At 45.8% G+C, this 21607-nt stretch overlaps 1 pseudogene; it reads left to right on the forward strand.

Moving 5' to 3' along the window:
* Nucleotides 1–15430: 15430 nt before the first annotated feature.
* LOC135389486 (uncharacterized) lies at nt 15431–20795 on the forward strand (annotated as a pseudogene).
* Nucleotides 20796–21607: the final 812 nt, after the last annotated feature.

Consider the following 21607-nt stretch of genomic DNA (forward strand, 5'->3'; position numbering starts at 1 on the left):
TGTGCGTGTATCTGTGTGTGCAATTCTCTCGGTCTTTCGGTAGCCATAATGGATGCCGTGCAATCACAGGCGAAACGCGTTCGATCACACAGCAAATATATTCCCAGTATGTTCGTCTCGGGGAGGGGGTGGGTGAGGGTGTTTTGCAAGCGGTGTGTGGCACCCAGTTTTGCAGCTCTTATGTCTTATTTTGCCTTTCTTGCAGACAATTTGGAAGGGTGTTGGGGGTGTCTTAGCGGGGTGTAGGGGATGCTTGAAAAATCCCTGCAATCCGATTTTACGGAGCACAAAGTTGAAGCATTTGTTGAAGGTTGCCAAGCAAAAAAGTGCCTCAATGTCACTTCGGGGATGGTCTCGAAGGTTCTGTGGCAAAGTGCAATGCGTTGGCGCGTATTACGGAGTCTTTGTTTGCCATCTCCAAATCCACCGGTGCCAAATAACGCCGCCATCTTTCTAAATAAGACTGCTCGGGAGCTCTCGCAGGATTCCGCCGTAAGCTGCGAAGATTTTTCGACGCCCGCCCTTCGTGAATCTACACTTCGTCGTAACTTTCCCGTACGACGGAGGTACGACAGATTCCGTCGCACGAGCTCTTTGTGAATCCGAACCCTGGTCTATAGACCGTTTACAGCACCCAGTTGCTTCGGAAGCTGGTAGATGGCGTCACAGTAGCCACGCCATTGCTTGCCTTCTGCGAGTGCCTGTGTGCCTTTGCCTGTGTGAGTGCTTCCGACCTTTTTTTGCCGCTGTGCTACAGTTCTGTGCAAAATCTGGAAAAGCAGAGGGAAGACTTGTTCCGTGATTGAGTGTAGAAACTGTGACAGAGATCTGATCGTGTGGGACGAAGCTGTTTGCTAAATTCACGACCCGTCGCTATACAAAGCCTGCCCGCGTTCGAGGCTTTTTGCAATGCACGGGTTTCCACAAAGAGAGGAAAACAAGCTGATTCGACAACGGTATTTATTTTATTTATTTATTCATATACCCTCAAGGCCCAGGGGGCATTAAAGAGGGAAGTGAACAGGACACGATGCAAGGTCAAAGCATTGTAACAATTGATAAACATGCGGATGCAACATAATGACAATAAACGAGCAACTTCGCCAAGAACATATTAGTGAGACAAACGCGACAATATGCAATGACATTATAGTTGAAGGAGGCCACACAAGCTGTTTTTGAATTATGTTATTATATTTCGAATTAATGGTAGGTATCGAATCTTCAGAGGAATGGAATGATTTCAAACCGAGAAAGTCAGTGAGGGAAAGTAATGCAGCCCTCAAAGTGGCGCAGCATTTCTGTGTGAGCCCCATGCTCTGCTGGGGCTCACACACATGCTGCTTGTGAGAATAAACTTCCCCCATAGTAGCAGGGATCACGTCCCTTGCAGTTGAACGGTTCCATGTACATGCCTTGTCAGTGCACGAAGCACTCGTGAGCCCCTTGTTTGTGGCCTCTACAACCTTGGTGAGCAGAGCTTTACATGTGCATATTGCCGCCAAGGTGGGCTTGAAGCGAGTCTCTGTACTACACATTCGGCTCACTGTTTTTGTAGACCTGATGTCGGCCTTTAAAATTCATACACCATCGTTGCACTGGCACAGTACTTCACCGACATGGCCACTGTCAAACAGCTTCGTTTCCTTTGCAAATTATCTGTAGTTCAGCGCAGGCTTTCCGTCTCCCTCTAGCCCCTTGATCATGTGGTTGTATACATCTGAAATCAACAATAAAAGTATACTACTTCATAACGACAACATAACTTACATGCATATCTTTCTCAGGTAGTTGCACGGCAACTCTTGAATTAAAAAGCAAGAAATCACGATCTTACGATTTTACATTATGAGCGTACCCACAACGTAACGTATGCGCAACAAAAGAAGAGAAAAGAAAGAAAGAAAAAGAAACGCCGACATATGTAGTAACTCGAGCATAGTCGGGCCGATCATGTGGGACGCATGAGGACAGAAATATCACTCTAAATCAAGCAAATGCACTCACCTGACCGTTGAAGCTTTGGCCAAAGCTTCGTGTCATCCTTTCATCCGGAATTCGTTGCAAAAAGTTTAAGGGAAAGCGTCTCTGGATTGCACCGCCGTACTATGTGCGCCGTGCCAACAGGCAGCCGAAAGAGAAGGCAAGCAGTGGCGCGCAAGGTCACGTGCGCTAAGATGGCGGCGCCCAGATAACTCTGCTGTAAACGGTCTATAACGTATGCTAGTGCGGCATCCAGAAAGGAGAGAAACTTAGCGGGGTCACCTGCTGGTGGACGCACTCTAAGAAAAAAGGGTGTCGCCACGACTCCTTTTGGGGTGTACCTGCCCGTCGCATATATGACTCCCTGAAGGTGTAGTGGAACGCCCCTAAAGAGGGTTGCACTGGTGCACCCCATCACAGGGAGTGTCTGTACACCCAGAAGAGAGTACCACTACGCCCCGTTGCAGGTAGTATTCGTACCCCCAGAAGGGTGTGCCAGTACACCAAGAAGGGCGTACTGATACACCCCATTGCAGGGAGTGTCTGTACGCCCAGAAGGGAGTACCAGTGCACCCTGTTGCAGGTGGTGTTCATACGCCCTACAAAGGTGTGCCAGTACACCCAGGAGGGCGTACCAGTAGATTCCAGGACAGGGAGTGTCTGTACACTCACGGTGGTGTACTGGTACGACGTTGCATGGGAATACGAATGGGCGTACTCGTACACCAATAAGAGCTTACCAGTGCTCCCTGTCTGATGGTGTACGAGTATGCTCTTTGTGAAGTGTACCTACGCGCCGCCTGATTGGATAAAGTAGGGCACTCATGTGCAACAGTTAGGTGCGAAAAGATTTGAAATGTGCCATGGAATGCCCTTCCCTCTGGGACCCTCCGAAACAGCGTGTAACATGGTCTGGAAAACAGTCAAAAGGTAATTTCATGCACAGTTTATTATACGTGCACTTACAAGTATGGCACTGATGATAATAATAAAAAACAAGAGCTCCTGCACGCAAGTGCATTGTCAACTTGAAAGTTGTATCTAAAACATACATATTCAAAATTCAAATTGATAATAATGAAAGCAAGGGCTCCTACACATAAGTGTACTGAGAACTAGGCAACTGAACTTGAAATGTGTGTAAATGTAATAATGTGAAGCAAGGGGCCTAGAAGACTTAGCCTGGGGCATTAAAAGCTGTTCGCTGTAATTAAACGTGATGCAAACACTTATACTTTGTTATGAATGTCAGTCAAAAAATTGCAGTAGGAAGTTCAATAAATCATTAGCATATTCTTAGGTTAAAAAGAGACCACCATCTAAGGCCTCCACATGCTTCATGGCACTGGTAAAGAATAAACAGCATTAAAGAAAAGTACAAGCAGTGATTTCAGCATACTGCTGGTTGGTAATGTTTTCATTACATCCTAGACAAAGTGGCACTACTCAGATTCGCAGCAGGCATCTCACAGAAACTTTCTCCACACTGTTGCTACAGTACCACTGGCTCGACAAACATGGCACATTTTGTTTTGGCAGTGAGCCAGTCTTTTCCAAAGTGTTAACAATGGATACTGTGCTGACGGGAGTATAGCAAGTAAAGTTTGCACTGCTACTGCGAATCCACTATGTCTCCTCGCTTGTCAACGACCTCCTTTAGTTTCCTTCAAACCAGTTGAAAGCCAATAAACACAGTTTGTGCACAGTTAAAGGGGTTGTGACAGTTACCTGACCTCTTAACACAAATGTGAAAAGCCGGCATAAACAGACATCAGCACTTGTTTACACGCCCACATCTTCCAAACTACACTGGCTTGAGCAAACATTTTTGTTTTGTGCAAATTTGGGAAAGGAGCACGAGGCATGCATGGTGAACTTGAAAATATTTGTCAATTGGCGAAATGTCCCAACCTCTTTAAGCGTCCAATATATTCTAAAAGAGAGATTGAGTGAGCAAACGGAAGCCCTTGTGCACTGAAGTTGTGCGACAAGGTAGAAAGAAAGTGAGGTGATGGTTGCTCGTAAGCGTGATGTGTAACTAAAATCAATTCATTAACTTTTTAGTTATTATTACTAGCATGCTCATGCACATGCACACTGCATATGAAGGTGGCTGTATTTCCAGAATAGTTCCTTTTGATGCATTCTCGTAGTGCACCCGCAATCAGACATCTTTCCTTCAAATTTTATGCAATACATAACCCTCGTAATTACTGTAAAAGTCGTAAATGTTACCAAGACTAAAGATGGATTCAGGGTATGAGAGAACTGATGTTCTGATGCTGGAACAACATCGAAGGGCAAATACATACAAAGCCTCGAACTGCCTAAGAAATTAACAATGAAAGATTGAAGTCACTGAAAAGGTTAGCCAGCTGTAGGACTGGAACCCACATATTTTGGATTACCCGTCCAGGGCTCTACCAATTGAGCTAAGCTAACACACCTCTCCAGCGACTTCCAATGGGGGCATCCCCCCCCCCCCCCCATCTGAAGGGACAAATCAACCACTCTCTCTCACTCATCTCCTTTTTGCTCTTACGTTTTTCTCACTCAGTCATATGACTGTGTCTATGCATATTGTATGGTTGTGTGTATGAGTGAGCAAAAATGTAAGAGTGAGGGAGAGTGGTTGATTTGTCCCTTCAGATGGACGTGATCTTACGTGATCTTAAAAAGTGAAATAAGTTACCAAAATATTCCATGAATGTATCCTGCACAGAATTTGCAAACTGTTAAAACCACAAAGACCACCAATGGCCACCTCAAAGTTTACAAAATGAACACACTTGTTAGTGGTAATAACTAATAAGTTAAGTTAGCTAAAAAAGTTAAGCGCGTGACTGGAGTACAAAATCATCCATGTAACCTGAGACTGTAACTTCGAACACACTGTCTATGTGGTTAAAGCTGAAGAGAGGAATAGAGTCCACAAAAAGCTGTTAGCGCTGCTACAACCCACAGTGGGAGGGCTGTTAGGGGGTGTACTTCACCCCCAGCATTCGTTCTAGTACAGAGAGACTGTTCTTAACGACTGGCGAATACTCAATATTAAAAGTCGAATACAAACACAGCAGTTGTGATACAGCTGAGGTAGCATCCAAGACGTTGACACGTCCTTCTGCAACAACACTGATCCTCCCAGTTGTAAGCAGGTCATGGCCTGTGTAGGTGATGGTCGTATAAGTGTGCTGGATGCCGGGTTCCTGTGGGATGAACAGAACCAGGTTGCACTCAACTTGCACAGGTATAATCTATGTAAAGACACTGCACTTCGACACTGTTCTATCTGATAAGTGTGGAAACTAAATTAAAAACATTACAGAAAATCATTGTTGGCATATTGCGTTCATCTGCTGCATTCAGCGAGGGTGCTCTGAGACAGCTGCAGCAATTCTCAAGCTTCCGTGTGCTTATTTCAAGATTTAAGATCGGTATACATTTAAAAGGAGCATGCAGACGCGCAACGCACCGCGTAAACTACAGCCAATGACCCACAGCAAACAGCTTCCTAAAAGATTCATTTCTGTGCAATCTGAGTACAATCTTTGCATTGGGGTGGTCTACAAACAGTTTTCATAGGAAGGCTGCTGAGGCCATTGCCTGAAAGAAACAACGTTAAGAAATCTGAAATTTACATACCAGCTTGACTACGAGTCTCTGCCAATACTCTCTGAGCAGACCTGGCAGGGACTTTATTACTCCGATGGCAAAGTAGTCTGCAAAGGAGGTGGGAATTACTACCTTTCATCGGGCAAGCTCCCTAACCCTTTATCCTACAACTGCAAGCTCATGAGTTTATGAACTCACACTTTTGTTCTGATGTTGGCAACTGTTCTAGTTCCTTCCAAAATGCTTTCAGCTCAGCCTGGAGAGCTCTCTTCTGTGAAGCTATCTCCAGTACCTTTTCGCCACAGTTGTTTATGAAGGAGAGCAGCGAAGTGTCTGCTGCTCCGCCAGTGAGGCTCTGGAATTCATTCCTAACCGGGAAGTAACCACAATTGCTTTTCAAATCTTGTTTCGGCAAGGATGATATTAATCTGTTCGCAACTATTATGCGCGGGAGTGCAAGCAACATCAGACAACAAAGGAAGCGTGCTACTTTGTGTCTATTCGGAGCCTGTGTTGAAAAACAAAATCATGTACAAACGAGAAGAACTCTATACTCACTATTTTCCTCAAATGTCAAGTGCTGTTTGTTGAAACATTCCCTGTGTTTTGCTGCACTTTGTCTTTCGATGTTGTTGCACGCCATTCCTGAAAACTGCAAAAGCAGCTGTTAACTGTAATGTGGTGCATGGTCCTGAGATAAAGACAGTGTTTGCGGTGTCAGGAACCCTACAATCCTTATCTTAGGTCAGCTACACAAACCAGTAATATAACTGGGCCATCTGAACCTGAGACCCAACTCGAGTTCACATCTGTTGCACCAAAATTTTACGGGAAAATGTAGCGTTCAACATACGACACTGGACATTGGCTGAGGCAGATGAAGTCTGATTTTGTTCGCGGAGTTCGACGTCTGGCTATGAGCAGGTTATGTTCTAGTACGCATTCTTCATTGGCAGTGTCGCCCTGCGAAAAGTGGCTTGTTAGAACATTCAGAAAAACCATCTAGACCATGCTACAACATTTACTATCTGAACTCACATTGCGGTCCATTCCATGTACATCCATATTTATGTCGCCTGCTTCGAGCTGTCTTTCGGCATTCCGTAGACCAGTACCTATCTCAAACGAATAAGGGCTGGATATGTATCTCAAGCCATAGAGCACGGCATACGAGGTACGCCGACGCACAGCTTCTTCACGGTGCAGATTAAACTACGTGCTGCGCCTTTGTCTTGCTGTTTCGTGCTAGCGTCCATCGTTTCAAAATGCGTCGTCAGAATGACAAGCATCCCGCACACTGTCTGCACCAACGAATGATTAGGTCGGGGCCAGAAAGCGAACCAGACCCATTCACGTACGCATAAGTTCGTTCGAAATATCGTGTTGCATCAAGTCATACAAGCCAGAAACTCAATTCACGTCAACGCCACCGCTGCACTGAGAAGAGAAAGTGGGAGCGGAAGTTACGACGGTTACGACGCGCCGGCGCCGCGTCGTCGATAGCATCCTGCAAACGGAGGTGTCGATTTCTCGCGAAGGTGTTCCAGTACACCCCTATGATCCCTTAGAGTGCTTAGATCTCTTAGAGTGCGGTAGGAGGCTGCAAAAATGCAGTTCTTTGAACGTAACCTCAAAAATTCGAATTCTGGGGGAATAGTACAATATTGTTCGATCATTTCACACTGAAGTATTTTGTTAGCCAAAATGCAGACTCCTCCACCTCTTTTATGCTTGCGGTTCATAAAAATGTACTGTACCCTTCTAGCCTAAACAACTCTTCAGGGGACCGGCACCACGTTTCAGTGAACATAATAATGTCAAATATCCCATTTAACCTATCCAAAAACACTTCTAACTCAGATTTTATTTTTGAGTGATTGTAGATTGATATGAAGAAAATTAATATATCTAGGCGAAAAGTATGTGCCAACACTGTCAACTGAAAGTGAAACATTTTCAACCATTCCAGCCCAAGCAGCACAATGTACTGAAAGTCGAGTGCAATAGGGGTGGACGGGTAGGTGGAAGACCTTGAACACACTCTTGAAACTAAGGAACAGTGATAAGACACATACCGTCCACCCCTATTGCACTCGACTTTCAGTACATTGTGCTGCTTGGGAGGTTGTTTTACCACTCAACGCTATCAATGTCAAAAGGGCATTTAGTTCTGATAACGAGAGTTCCGCAGAGCGTCAAGATCCTTCTCGCTCCTGATCTGAACCGGCCGCATACTTTCATTTACGCGAACAAAAATTGTTCTGTTATGGGTCCACACAGATAGCCACTTTCGTTCTATTTTTTTAGTTTGATGGTCTGGCCAAGCAGTTTTTTGAGAATCGTGCACAGATGCTCGTTGACGTACACATTGCCGCCCTCAGAAAAACAAGATCAGCACACGTAATTCGTAGTGCTTTTGCTTTTATCAAAAACGAGTCTCTCTTCGCTCTGCTAAGGAACTGCACAACAATATTTGCGTCGCCTCTGAACGTCGGATTGCGGTGACAAATATCAATATCACATTGCCCAACATCGGCGTTCGCAGCCTCTGCAATCTTCATAATTAAGTCTATCACGTTTTCCCTTTTGGGGATACCCTTAATTTCTACATTTCAGTTTCGAGAATATTGTTCCAGGTGCAAGATGCGATCGTTTTTTGCTGTTAACATGGGTTGAAGGGCACCATGATCTTGCTGAAGTTGGGCATAATCTGATTTTAACTTGGAGTTTTCTTTCTCCAGTTTGTCAAACTTTACAGTGAGCTCATCATATTTTGCGCTAAAGAAATCAACTGACTGTTTCATTTGTTTAATATTCTTTCGAACGTCACGAACAACAGATTCTTTAATTTCCTTCAGCTCCTGTTTCATTTCCTTTTTGAATTCCTCAAACATTTTTTTTATATTTCTTTGGCTGACATACTTCGGCTTTCAACGAGGCGGCACTACGACATATAATGTAGGCAATCAAACAAGAAAAACCAAGCAACTCTTATGGCAACAGCTGCACAATGTACCATATAATGGTTGAATGAAATTGCTCAGAGGTTACACACCTGTTAAGTCGTGCAAAACATACGTCAGACAAACGTCAAAGCGTTGCTGCTGCTGCCAAAAAATCCCTTGCTGTCAGCGCTCGGTGCTTTTAAGGTTCAAGTTCGATGACGTCCGCAAACAGGAGCCAATCCACGGCAGCGCAGATATCGGGACTGGTGCAGGTAAAAAACGTGTCGCTGCGGGCTGCCTTCCCGGTGGGATGTTGTAGCAGATTCATCTGTTAAGTAGTGCAAAACATACGTCAGACAAGCGTCAAAGCGTTGCTGCTGCTGCAAAAAAAAAAAAAAAAAAATCATTCTAGATCAAGCAAATGCAACTTAAATTATATAAAAAAAGCGCACTCACCTGACAGGTGAAGCTTCGGCCAAAGCCTCGTATCATACTTCCATCCGGAATTCATTACAAAAACTTAAAAATCGGGGACAGCGTCTCTGGGTTGCACCACCATACTACGTTTGCCGTGCCAACAGGCAGCCGAAAGAGAAGGCAACCAATGGCGGGCAAGGTCACGTGCCCTAAGATGGCGGCGCTCAGATAACTCTAGTGTAAACGGTCTACGCGTCGTCTACTGTGTCCGCAGTAAGTGACCTATAATCAATGGAAATTCTCAATCCGACGTTGTTATCGAACGATAGGTTGGGCATACTCGCAGACTACCGCGTATACGAGCCCTCGCTGTGGAAGTTCTTTGATCTGCTTTTCTTCCTCTTTTAATAGAAGTAACGGCGTCCGATAAGAATGCGCCCGTTTCGCGACGTGCCCAGAGTATTATAGTGTACGCCCCCACGTCAGCTATTATAGGAACTTCTTGACAAACTGTTGCGAAGTCGTCAGACAATTGTCGCTCATGGCCCTGCTGGTCTATGCTGAAATAGGAGATTGCCTCCTCTGGTGAAACAGACTGCCCATCCTTTCACGTCGGCGCTGGCTCTACATTCCCAAAGTCGTCTTCCCAATGGAAGATTATACCGATGTGGTTCACCCAGAGTTCGAGGTAACTCGCTACAAGTAACTCGTTACTGTAACTAAGTTCCTTTTTTTTGGTAACTTTTAACTTAACTCGGTACTTTTGCGCCGTGGTAACTTTCAGAGGAACTTGTTCCTTTTTCAGGTAACTTTGCCAAAGTAACTTAAGTTAAGTTCCAAGTTACTTTTAACTCGCTTTTCACTCACGTCCACATATTTTCTTGCTTTCTCTCCTGTACCTTCGTGGCATTTTTTCCCATAAAACGTGATGTTTAATCAATGACAGCATTTTATTCAGGAAGTAAGAACCACTGCCATTGAAACGAAGCTGAACCATTGTGCGCCCACAGGGGGTAAGATGTAAAACGTTCGAATAGACCTCTACCAGAGAAACGTCATCATGACATTGGTAGACTGAAACCGAAACAAATCAGAAGGAGGGCTGGGTTTTATTTATTTATTTCAAATACTGCAGCCTCTGTGAGACTATAGCAGGAGCAGGCATGCTTGGTTACAAAAGTCATTCGCAGGTAATTCCCTTATAGCACCATGTAACCTATTCCATTCATCAACTGTATGAGGAAAAAAACTATATTTAAAAACATCTATGCGTGAACGCATAGGAACAATGTTCAATGGGTGTGAGTTCCGAAGACTAGACTGCCGTGCAAACGTAAAGTAAAGTTCATGGGGTATGTTAATCTGTTTATGAGCTATTAAATGCAAACATTTTAACTTCACTTAACTAACACTTCAGGCAACGTGAACATTTACCGTTTAGTACTTTTTAATGTTGCACGAACTGCTGCTTCTACACTGTCAGGGGAAAAGGTATAAAATGCGTATGTATAAAACAGGTAAACCAGGGCGGAAGTACCATTTTTGTACCTATTTCAACGGTCTATACCATCGTTTAAACCAAGTGTAACACACTGATCGCTGTAGCTAATCGTATAGTACGGGGCTAGCTCCATGCATGCGCAACGTGCAGCACCACATCAATTTGGTGTGGAGATTGTGATAGTCTAGTTCGAGTAATTTGAATAAGAAACACAGTCCTTAATGCAGTAATATATTAAGAAGTTAGAGGAAATGTTTTTAGTGACTGTTATTCGCAACCGAAATAACAATCTATGCGTGCTCTCCTCGGGTGGTGACCGAAATAAACCGTCCAAAATAAATCGTGCCGAAATAAACCGTGTTAATATAAATCCTAGTAATACCCCCACGGTTTTCAAAATCCCGCTACCGGCGAGAAAACCATCGCCAGCTATCCCGACACCGAGTGCCGGTCGCCCATAGCCACAGGAGCGGTGGTGGCCCGCACCCTGCGCCGACGGGAAACGCAGCCGGCAAGTCGGCAATAAGAATGATTTTCTAGTTTCTATACAGGACCTATAGATAATCTATCTATCGTATCTAGTGTCAATCTTGTGCATAGGAAATAGATAAAAGCTGTATAGGGTTTTTAACTGGTAAACACTATACACATTCTATACAGGATTCAGGAACTAGAATGTATACATTTTCTATACAGTCTGTATAGAGCTAATATTAGGCGCCGAAAGGTCTTATTTACGCGCATGTTTTACTTGTTTTTTGCTGTACATTTGAAGAACAAATAATACACGTGATTTGTGCATGTATGGACATAGATACAAATACTTAGAGCAATATTGTGACTTATCACTTCAGGCAACGTGAACATTTACCGTTTAGTACTTTTTAATGTTGCACTTGACGAACTGCTGCTTCTACACACACACACAAATAGAGATACGATGATGAGATGGGGCTGATGCCGGCCAGCAGGCTGGGCGCTGCCCCATTGCCACTTGTACGTGATGAGAGATGATGATGGATATGATAAGGGGTCCGGTAATCAAAGCAGGGTGGAGAGGCCTGTTGATGACAAGAAGTCCCAGAGGTGACGCAGACCTTGGCGTGTATGAGCTGGACTGGACCATGGGCCCAGCACCTTGCCTATGGTAAAGGGGCGATGATCGATCGCATGCAGTTCGTGCTGCAATATCGCACGCTCCCGCTGGTAGTCCGGGCAGTCCATAAGTAGGTGGTGCAGGTCTGCACGCACACTGCATGCTGCACAAGGTACATGCGCACGGCCAAGACGCTGCCTCATAACTGGTGTAAATGCAACATTCAGCCGCATGCGGTGAAGCAGGGATGTGTAGTGTCGCGGAAGGCGATGAGGAAGCGACAGTGAAAGAGAAGGATCCACTGCGTGGAGCAGAGAGTAGGGTGTAATGTCATGCAGCCACTGTGATCTTGTCTTGTCTGCAGACAGAGCACGGACGAGGGCCTGACGATCACCTTTGGGCAAGATGATAGAGTGGGCTGAAGCTATATGATGACCCCGCAGGGCCGCCCGGTCGGCCTCTTCATTGCCGGGTACGCCGACATGACCAGGTACCCACTGTAATACTACGCAGTGGCCCAGGTCTAGCAGCTCCTTGTAAGTTTCAAGCACGTCAGCAACAATGGACGCGAGAGGACCTCGAATGCCCATTGTTGCGAGGCATTGGATAGCAGCTTTCGAGTCTGTGTAGAAGACCCATGGCCGAGATGAACACTGCAGGATCTTGCGCATGGCAAAGAGCAAAGCGTGTAGCTCAGCACATGTTGACGACGTCAGATGCGAGAGACCGAAGATACCATTTATGTCTTCGGACGGAATAATATAGGCGCATGCAGAGCTGGATTTTGTGGATGAGCCATCCGTAAAAACAGGAGTAAAGCCTGCATGCAGCTCGCTCATCATATCCAGTGTCAGCGCATTGGACACACCTGCAGCGACATCATCCTTTCTCTGCAGCCCGGGAATGGATAGTGAAGCAGATGGCAGAGGGAGGCTCCAAGGTGGAGTTGAACGCGCCTGGGGTTCAACTTGAAAACGTGGCAGGTGAGGCTTTAGCTGTTGAATGCAGGACCTGAACTTGTTATTCCTGCGACGGGAAAGCTTCAGCAGTAAAGGGTGGTGCCGGTGATGAGCCAACAAACGGAGATAGTGACGGCTCGTCTCATTAAAGCGCTGGATAGCAAGCGGAGTCTCTCTCGCTTCTGCCATGACTAAACAAGTATCCGTTGTTCTTGGCACGCCCAGGCACACACGAAGGCTACGTGCCAAAAGACACTGAAGCTTGGACTCGGAGGATGGCAAAATCCCGTGTAATACTGGAAGGCTGTATAGGAGCGGACCACGCACCAAGGCTCGATGAATGGCCAAAAGAGATTGCGCATCGCAGCCCCACCTAAGGGCAGCAATGTGTCGCATTAGGGCGATCCCTTTGGAGAGTTTCGCCTCTAGGCCCGCTATATGTCTTCTCCACGAGAGTCGGGAGTCCAGCGTTACACCCAAGAACTTACATGAGGTGGAGTACTGGAGCTGCTGTCCAGCCACAGAAAGACGATATGGAAGCATGTTCCTTCGCGTGAAGGCGATGACGTCTGTCTTCTCCCACGAGATATCTAAGCCTGCCGTCAACAGGTATTGGTGTATGGAGTGCTGAATGGCGGGGCGAGATTTTCCGGTAGTCCAGATGCAGATGTCGTCAGCATAAAGAGAGAAATATACTTTCCTCCCTATGCAGACCTTAAGACCGGCCATAACTACGTTGAAGAGAAGCGGGCTAAGCACACTTCCTTGTGGCACCCCGTAGTCTGATGGAACAGGCGCAGTATCTCCCTCAGCTGTGCGGATAAACAATGACCTATCGCGAAGGAAATCCGTGATCCAACGCATGGCCCTTAATGGCAAAGAAGCACAAGTAAGCATGTATAGGATGAAAATGCGACTGACGGTATCATACGCCCGTTTCACATCGAGGAATACAGCCACCATTATCCTTTTGCGGACCATTGCTTCCTGTGCTGCGGACACTAAGTCGATGATGGAATCCAGCGCTGAGCGGTACTGACGGAAACCCGACATTTCTTTGGGAAAAAAGGATCTCTTTTCGAGCCACCATTGAAGTCTGTGAAGTATCATGCGCTCCAACAGCTTCCCGACACAACTGGTTAGGCTTACCGGCCTAAATGAGGACAATTGTGAAGGGATCTTGCCTGGTTTCAGCAAGGGGACGACGCGTGCGCGTTTCCAGGCTTCGGGCAATGTACCTTCCCTCCAGGATGCATTCAAAGCTGACAGAAGACACCCCCGTGACTGCTCATCCAAGTTACGGAGCGCCAGATATGATATGTCGTCCGGACCAGAAGAAGACCGGGCTCGAGGGAGATGAAGGGCGTTCATAAGTTCAGCCAGCAAGAAGTCCATGTCCATACTGATGCTTCTACACTGTCAGAGGAAAAGGTATAAAAAGCGTATGTATAAAAAAGGTAAACCAGGGCGGAAGTACCATTTTTGTACCTATTTCAACTGTCTATACCATCGTTTAAACCAAGTGTAACTCGCTGAGAGCAGTAGCTAATCGTATAGTACGGGGCTGGCTCCATGCATGCGCAACGTGCAGCACCACATTAATTTGGTGTGGAGATTGTGCTGGGGTTAGTTCGAGTAATTTGAGTAACAAACACAGTCCTTAATGCAGTAATATATTAAGAAGTTGGAGGAAATGTTTTTAGTGGCTGTTATTCGCTACCGAAATAACAATCTATGCGTGCTCTCCTCACCCGTGTGGTTGCATCTCGAGCTAGGACGGCTCCACATGTGGCCTAGCCATTTCGTTGTGTGTTCTACCAGTATCTGTTCTTCTGCAAGCACGTCACAGGCTTGTGCGTGTGCAAGTGTTCGGTTTGTTTTTCTCTCCTTTTCTTTTCTTTTTTTTTCGGTTTGGAGTGGCATGGCACGCGGTGGGTGGGATGTGACGGTAAAATACGTGGAATGTTCCTGGTTTTTGAAATACAAAAGAAGATTATCGAGCTACTGCCATCGGCTAGGCGGCACAAACAATGCGTAGTCAACCAGTTGTCAAGCTGTATCAAAAATGAGACGAGATTCTATTCATATTGTATACGACTTGTAATATGCCCTCCAATTCCTACCTAATATTGTTTCTAGTTTCTATAAAATATCATTTCCAGCTTCTATTCAAATTTGCTATCCAGTTTGTATCTGTTTCTATCACCAATTATTGAAAGGAACCACATTGAAGCCAGATCAATGCTGTATACACTCTCTATACAGATTAATGCTCTCATTTCATGTTCTTGTTTACAAACTCTATGCAATCTAGAAAACTTTTTTCATAAGGGTATATGCAAGGAGCTTGGTATCTGTGGAGGCCAATTCTAACGTTCGTTTCAGGTAGCCAAGCTTCTGCAGAGCATTTGACGAAACAATTTTGACATGGGTTTTCCAGTTTAGGTTAGAAGAAAAATGCAGACCCAGATATTTATACGTATCAGCCTTACGTATTGCATGACCGTCAAGTACATAAGAATATGAAAGAGGGCTCTTCCTGTTGGTAAAAAACAGCACAGTGCACTTAGAAAAGTTAATATCTAGTTGCCACTTTTTAAATCAGTTATGAAACATCAAAAGTGACTGGTTAAGATTGACTTGATCATCCACTGATTTCACTCTAGAATACAAGACACAATCGTCTGCAATACAATCTTACCTCTGAGGAGACCTCACTAACAACATCATTTATGAATAAGAGAAAGAGCAGTGGCCCTAGCACAGATCCCTTAGGGACACCCGACAAGACGCTAGATTTGGTCGAATCATGTCCATCAAACGAAACAAACTGGGTTCGCAATGAAATATAGTTATCGATCCAGTACACAATCCTATCATTCCTAATTAATGCTTTTAGTTTTAGAATCAGCTTAGTATGGCATACCTTATCAAAGGCTTTACTCAGATCAATGAAGATAGCGTCAACCTGGGTTTTGTCATTAATCGCATATGCAAGAAAGTGAGTAAATTCTAAGAGTTGCGTCACGGTTGAAAATCCCCTGCGAAAACCGTGCTGACGAGAAGATAGAATTGAATGTGTTTCTAAATAATCAGTAATGTGCTTACATAGAATATGTTCGAAGGCTTTGCACGATGTTGAAGTTAATGAGATAGGTCTGTAGTTAGCCATAAGTTGTTTGCTACCAGCCTTGTGTATAGGAATTACTTTTGCTACTTTCCATGCTGTGGGAACGGCTCCTGTATTTAAAGATTTCTCAAAGATGATTTTCCACGAACCGGCACTTGTTCGCTGTCTCCCATTGAAAGCAATTGAAAGAAAAGTGGGACAGAGGGTCACGTCCCTTTAAGAGACCATGTCGTAACCCCCTCAAGACCGTGGCTTTCGGACTCGACCTTGTTCACCTCTAGCTTCGAGCGTAGTTCAATTCTACCAAATTTTGGCGCTGTCGAACACTATGACGTCATTTGTTTACAAACAGGGAGAGGTCTATTGTTGCACATAAACGAAAACGATCCAAGCGTGTTGCACTCCTCCGCGGGCAACTCAAGGTCTAACTCAACCGCTCATGCGCGCTGCACCTGCGTAATGCTATTTTGTGTCCGGAGTAACTTGGAAGTAACTCGTTCTTTTTTTTAAAGTAACTCAGTAACTGCGAGTTACATTTCATGCTGAAGAACTTCGTTATTAACTTAGTTACATTTTGCACGCGGTAGCTTAACTTGCAACGAGTTCTTTTTGACGAGTAACTTCTCAATCCATGGGTTCACCCACGCTTACGCCCGAACGCTTGCGTGGATCGTGCGCGTTTCGTCTTCATCCATAATCATTTTGTAAAAGTGCTGACGCCGTTGCTCTATGAATTAGTAGGGACCCAGGCATTTCGGTCGATGTTTAGCCGACCTGCGTATGTCAAAATCTTTGGCCTGATCCCTGGCTTAAACATCTTTTTGCTTTGCTCGGCCAGTTGTAGCTTTCCGCGTACGTTGCCTGACGCTCTCCTGCGATGACGTCTGCGGTTTCTGCGGCTACGCAGAATTTTCCCCTCAAGTGCTCCAAATACCTCGCAGGGGCCTCTCTTAGTTCACAAGGGATGTTGATCTTTCCTTCCCAGGTATTTCAAGGATAGCCAACGGCCCTGTCGATTTTCGCGCATAGAACAGCCGAAACGGCCGTACACCCGTGGTATCATGGGACATATCACGGTACGCCCAGAGCAGAAAAGGAGCAAACTTGTCCCAATTTCTGGGGTCGTCGTTGTTTACGTGAAACAATATTCTGTGAAATACGCGGTTCCACCGTTCGATTGCCCCATTGCTTTCGTGGTGCTCCGCCATGGAGAATTGGGTTAATACCCAATCCGCGAAAATATCTTAAGTAGGGTGTCGCGCGTTTTTCTTGCCGTTAGTGATGTTAGTGGGACCGTCTCCGGTCACCTGGTGTGCAGGTCTGTGATGCATAGCGCATATTTGTGTCCGCACGCTGACGGCGTGTCGAACGGGCCCACCACTTCCATGTTTGCACTTTGAAAAGAGTTGGTCGAGTGAACTGCGCGTTCACCTTCACCTGGCGCTGCTGAGAGGAGATCGTCGGTCCGTACTTCGCTGCCTCCTGACTCCTCTGACTATCCGCCAATAGACCGCTGACATTATCCCTCCAGCCATGCTAAGCAGAGTTGATCTAGCGCTCGATTTCCGCATGCCTCGACATACCTCTCTTCAAGATGCCGCATTCGTTCATCGAGTGCGCCTCGGTGTGGCTTTTACAGCGCTGTGGCATTACCGCTTGGGGCAAGTTTACTCTCCCCACTGCACTCATGCACTGCGGTGCTGTAGAAGATCTAGAGCCCACTCTTCTCCATTGCCCACACTACCAACCTTCCCGAACCTGCCTCTCCAGATCCCTTAATGAGTTAGGCTCTCGCACCCTCCTTCTCACAAAATTGCTTGGTCCCTGGCACATCCAGCCCACCAACGCTCCATCCTCAAGGCTCTCTTCGCCTTTTTGGACGCCACAGGACTTCGATCCTCATTGTAACGGGACCCATTCCTTCATTCTCCGCTTCACCTCCAGCAATGGGGAACACTCTAAATCGTTTTACACCTTAAAGGGTGTAAATCAAAATGTTCATGGCGCACACCTTTTAAGGTGTATTTTAACACCCTCATGGCGATTGGGTGTAAAGGGTATAACGCTGAATAAAACTGATGGGTTCGTGGCAATATGCTGGTAACTGTGTATTCACAATTACCAGCATATTGCATATAATCACAGTGAGGTCCATATATGTATGTACATCAAGGTGATTAAATGCGTGTAAACATGCACAGCCGACAAACAGACAATCATGTATGGCACGGCAGCTGTTCATGGCAATGAAGCATGGCAGCTGTCTATAGTCTTTCGTGAAATTGTAGACATTCTCATGAGCAGGCACCTCCCCCATGTGCATGTTAATTACTTAGAACGTTGCATTTATTCGTTTCTTCAATGATTTGCAGTGTGGTACCCACAAATATCTAACCCCTGTAAAATGCATTACATTGTTCATTAACCGCGACTCATCAGGATGTTTGGTCCTCTCCTAGCTCTATGGTGTATACGTTTCGAAGGGAAACACTAGCATTTTAAAGACGTTGCTAGAAAAACTCGAAATTTTAAGAACGTAACCCTTTCATTAGCAAGAAGACATGCATTTTATCAAATGTATGTGTGATCGCATCCCTTCATCAGAAATGCCACATCTACTGATGGTTCCAAGGAGATACTACTTGAACATGCCCCAGAAGCAATTCAGAGTTACATTAATGACCGTGATATTCACGCAGAATCTATAGTCTATGTGAAAAGTGCAGTTGGTAATGATAACGCATTTGCTGTTGGCTGTGTTGTTGCAAAAGAACCTTCCGAGGAGGACTTACCCGTGTTCGTTGAGATTGCAGGCATATATGTTATTAACTCTGATAACATTTTTCTCATACAAATATTAACTGCAGTTGAGTATGATGAGCACTGTCATGTATTTGTTCTGTCTTGCAATGAGGAGCAACGTGTTTTAAGAAATTTAAGCACTATCTTAAGGCCTCTTGGCGTACCCATTGTTTATGCGTTTGTGCAGTCCTCTAAATGTCGTATTGTTGCGTGCCCTTGTGCAAGTCCGATGAAAAAAAGAAAATTCCTGGAGTCCCTTTTCGTGAAATCCCTGCGGATCCCCAGCTACGGGAAACATGGATTTCTGCCATCCGGCGGGACGATTGCACAGCAAACACGACCTCGTGCTACACAAAGGTATGCAGTCGTCATTTCAAGAAAGATGACTTCAGGGAGAGGAAGAGGCGACGACTGAGGAAAGGTGTCGTACCGTCGGTATTTTCCCCGCAGACCTGCAGCACAAAAGACCACCTGAGAGGAGTACAGCTAGAATAGCGAAGCGACTTCGTTGTTACGAGGGTGTTTCGTCAATGCGTCATGACGCTTCACAACCCGACGTGTCAGTGCTGACATGCTCCGCTACACAAGGTGAATGTGTCGTCGAGGGACGATCTTTGGACGCTGCAGACTTTGGAGGATCGACAACGTACAACCCCTTCCACATGTGATCAAAGCGTGCAAGCTGACATGAACTCAGCGTCCACGCTACTTGCAGCAGAGACGTGTAAGTGGAAAAGAAAAGAGGGAGACCTGAGAAGCCAGATTACGAGACTAGGATAGACTGTTGACAGGTACAAGAGTGAACTTGCAAAGCTTAAGGAAGATTCACTTTCTGAGGACCTGAGCAACATCAAGACAAGAGGTGCAGAAAAATTTAGAGCCTGCTGCACTGTTCCTGCTTGACCAGATCACAAACTTCAGAAAGAAGAGACCGACTTGATCTGAGGAAATCATTCGCCGGTGCGTAGTTCTTCGCCACTTGTCAACCAGAGCGTATGAGCACATGCGAGGTGAGCAGTTGCTGAAGCTCCCCAGCCGAAACACCATGGCAAATTACATTGGGATGCCAAACGGTGAAATCGAGTTCAGCAAGCTGGTAGAGAGTCGTCTGAAAATGGAGGCATCATTTTTACCAACACCACAGTCAATGGTGTGCTCCCTGATCGCAGTTAAGATGAGGATAGCACAGAACCTACGGTACCACAAACAACGAGACTGCTTTGTTGACCAAGCAGGTATTGTCGCAGAAGACAAGGAAAACGGCCTGGTCTTAGTGAACTCACTCCTGTGTTTTGTACTGAATGGGTTGTCAACGTCATTTCGCATCCCAGCCTCCTACTTCTTTACCAAGGGACTCACCGGTGCTCAACTTCACAAGCTTATAGTCTTTGTAATAAAGAAAGTGAAGTCCTGCGGTTTCAAGATCCAGAGACTGGTAACCGACAACCACAAAGTAAATGTGAACGCCATGAAACTTCTCGGCAGTGGTGCTCGTACGTACAGAGTAGAGCATCCATGCGACAAAAATCGGCTGCTCTTCTTGAGCTTCGATCCGTGTCATATCTTAAAAAATATGCGCTCACAGTTCCGGGCACATGATATTGGATCGGATGGAGAAATATCGTCTTGTCACATCAAAAAGGTGTACGAGCTGCAGAAGAAAATGATAATGAAGCCAGTGCGCTACCTAAGTGGGAAGCACGTATTCCCCAACAACATAGAAAAGATGAATGTTGCAAGGGCCGTGCAAGTGCTGTCTCCAGACGTCACCGCTGCCTTGGAACACCTGCAGGACCAGGCTGGGCACTGCTGCGACACCCCTTTTGCTGCTGCCGGCCCAAGCATTACCTTATTGAAGACCTTTTATCGCTGGTTCGTCCTGCACGACACAAGTAATACAACCCAACACATTCATCAGATGTTCCCTGATGTTCGTCACTTTGATGACATTGATGATAGCAGGCTTGAGTGACTCGAAGCCTCCTTTCCGATGTATATAGAAGAGCTGAGGAAACGCTGCAAAGGCCCTCGTGAATTTCTTTCAAGGGAGACGTATGAGGCGCTCTTACTCACTACGTATTCCACCGTGGCGTGCATCCAGCGTCTGTTGACAAAGGAAGGATTTCTCTTTGTGCTGACTCGTAAATTCAACAGCGACCCAATCGAGTCACTGTTTGGGACACTGACAATGTCCTCTGGATGCAACGAAATGCTTGATGTTCGTGCAACCCTGGTCAGACTGGAAAAAGCCGTCAAGACTGGAATTGCATCGTCTAACAAGGACTCGAACGTCATCAGTAAAGTTTCTTCCACCACTTGCTTCTCTAGCTGGAACGTCGGTTCGCTGTGACGTCCGTTGATCGGTAACTGATTTCCATAAAGACGTCCGATGGACAAGGGGCTCAACAACGACGAGGTTTATTTACACTTATGTACAACACCAATTTACACATACTGCTACAAAACTCTCCGGGCTGGAGATGAAATTCACACGGGTACCAGACCCTTGACAAGTCTTTCTCTCCCCTCTTCGGGCTCCGACACCTCCTTAAAAGGGTGGCAATCTGGACCACAACCTCAACCCAGGACCACCAATCGGATGGCCCGGGTTCAAAGTGTTGGGACTCCCAATTGGATTGTTTTAAAATCTTTGACAGGAGCGTCCCTACTTAACCCCCGCCCTCTGGTCCAGATTTACGGCCAACGGTCGCAGCTGTCAAACCGTGCACCCCGTAACTTCGAGCAGTGCAACGTCCAGGCGTCATTTCCCTGATTAAGTGCCGGGAGGTAACGAGGTTTTCCTGGAACTCACGCACATCGTGCTTTGGAGTGCTGAGTGTCAATGTTGCGAGCCCTACACCTCCCTCCCTAAGTTCGTTGTGGGGCACAGTTGACCCACAAGGAGCATCCATAACACGGAGGCATAGTACAATAATCCCTCTGTAACATCCTGTGCACAGAGCCCAAATTTAAATACTTGTACACATGAACGTATACAAACTGCTATCGCTCAGTGTCTTTGATAAAACAAAACGAATGCGGTACATTATGACTTGTCCACAATACACACACTAAACACAACTGTTGAAACCAGGTAGCCATCATTCGCGGACTCCTGAAGCAGTGAGAGTCAGTATAGCTCCCAAGGTCCACGTTTTCTTG

Source organism: Ornithodoros turicata, chromosome 3, assembly GCF_037126465.1.
Source record: "Ornithodoros turicata isolate Travis chromosome 3, ASM3712646v1, whole genome shotgun sequence".
NCBI classification, from domain to species: Eukaryota; Metazoa; Arthropoda; class Arachnida; order Ixodida; family Argasidae; genus Ornithodoros; species Ornithodoros turicata.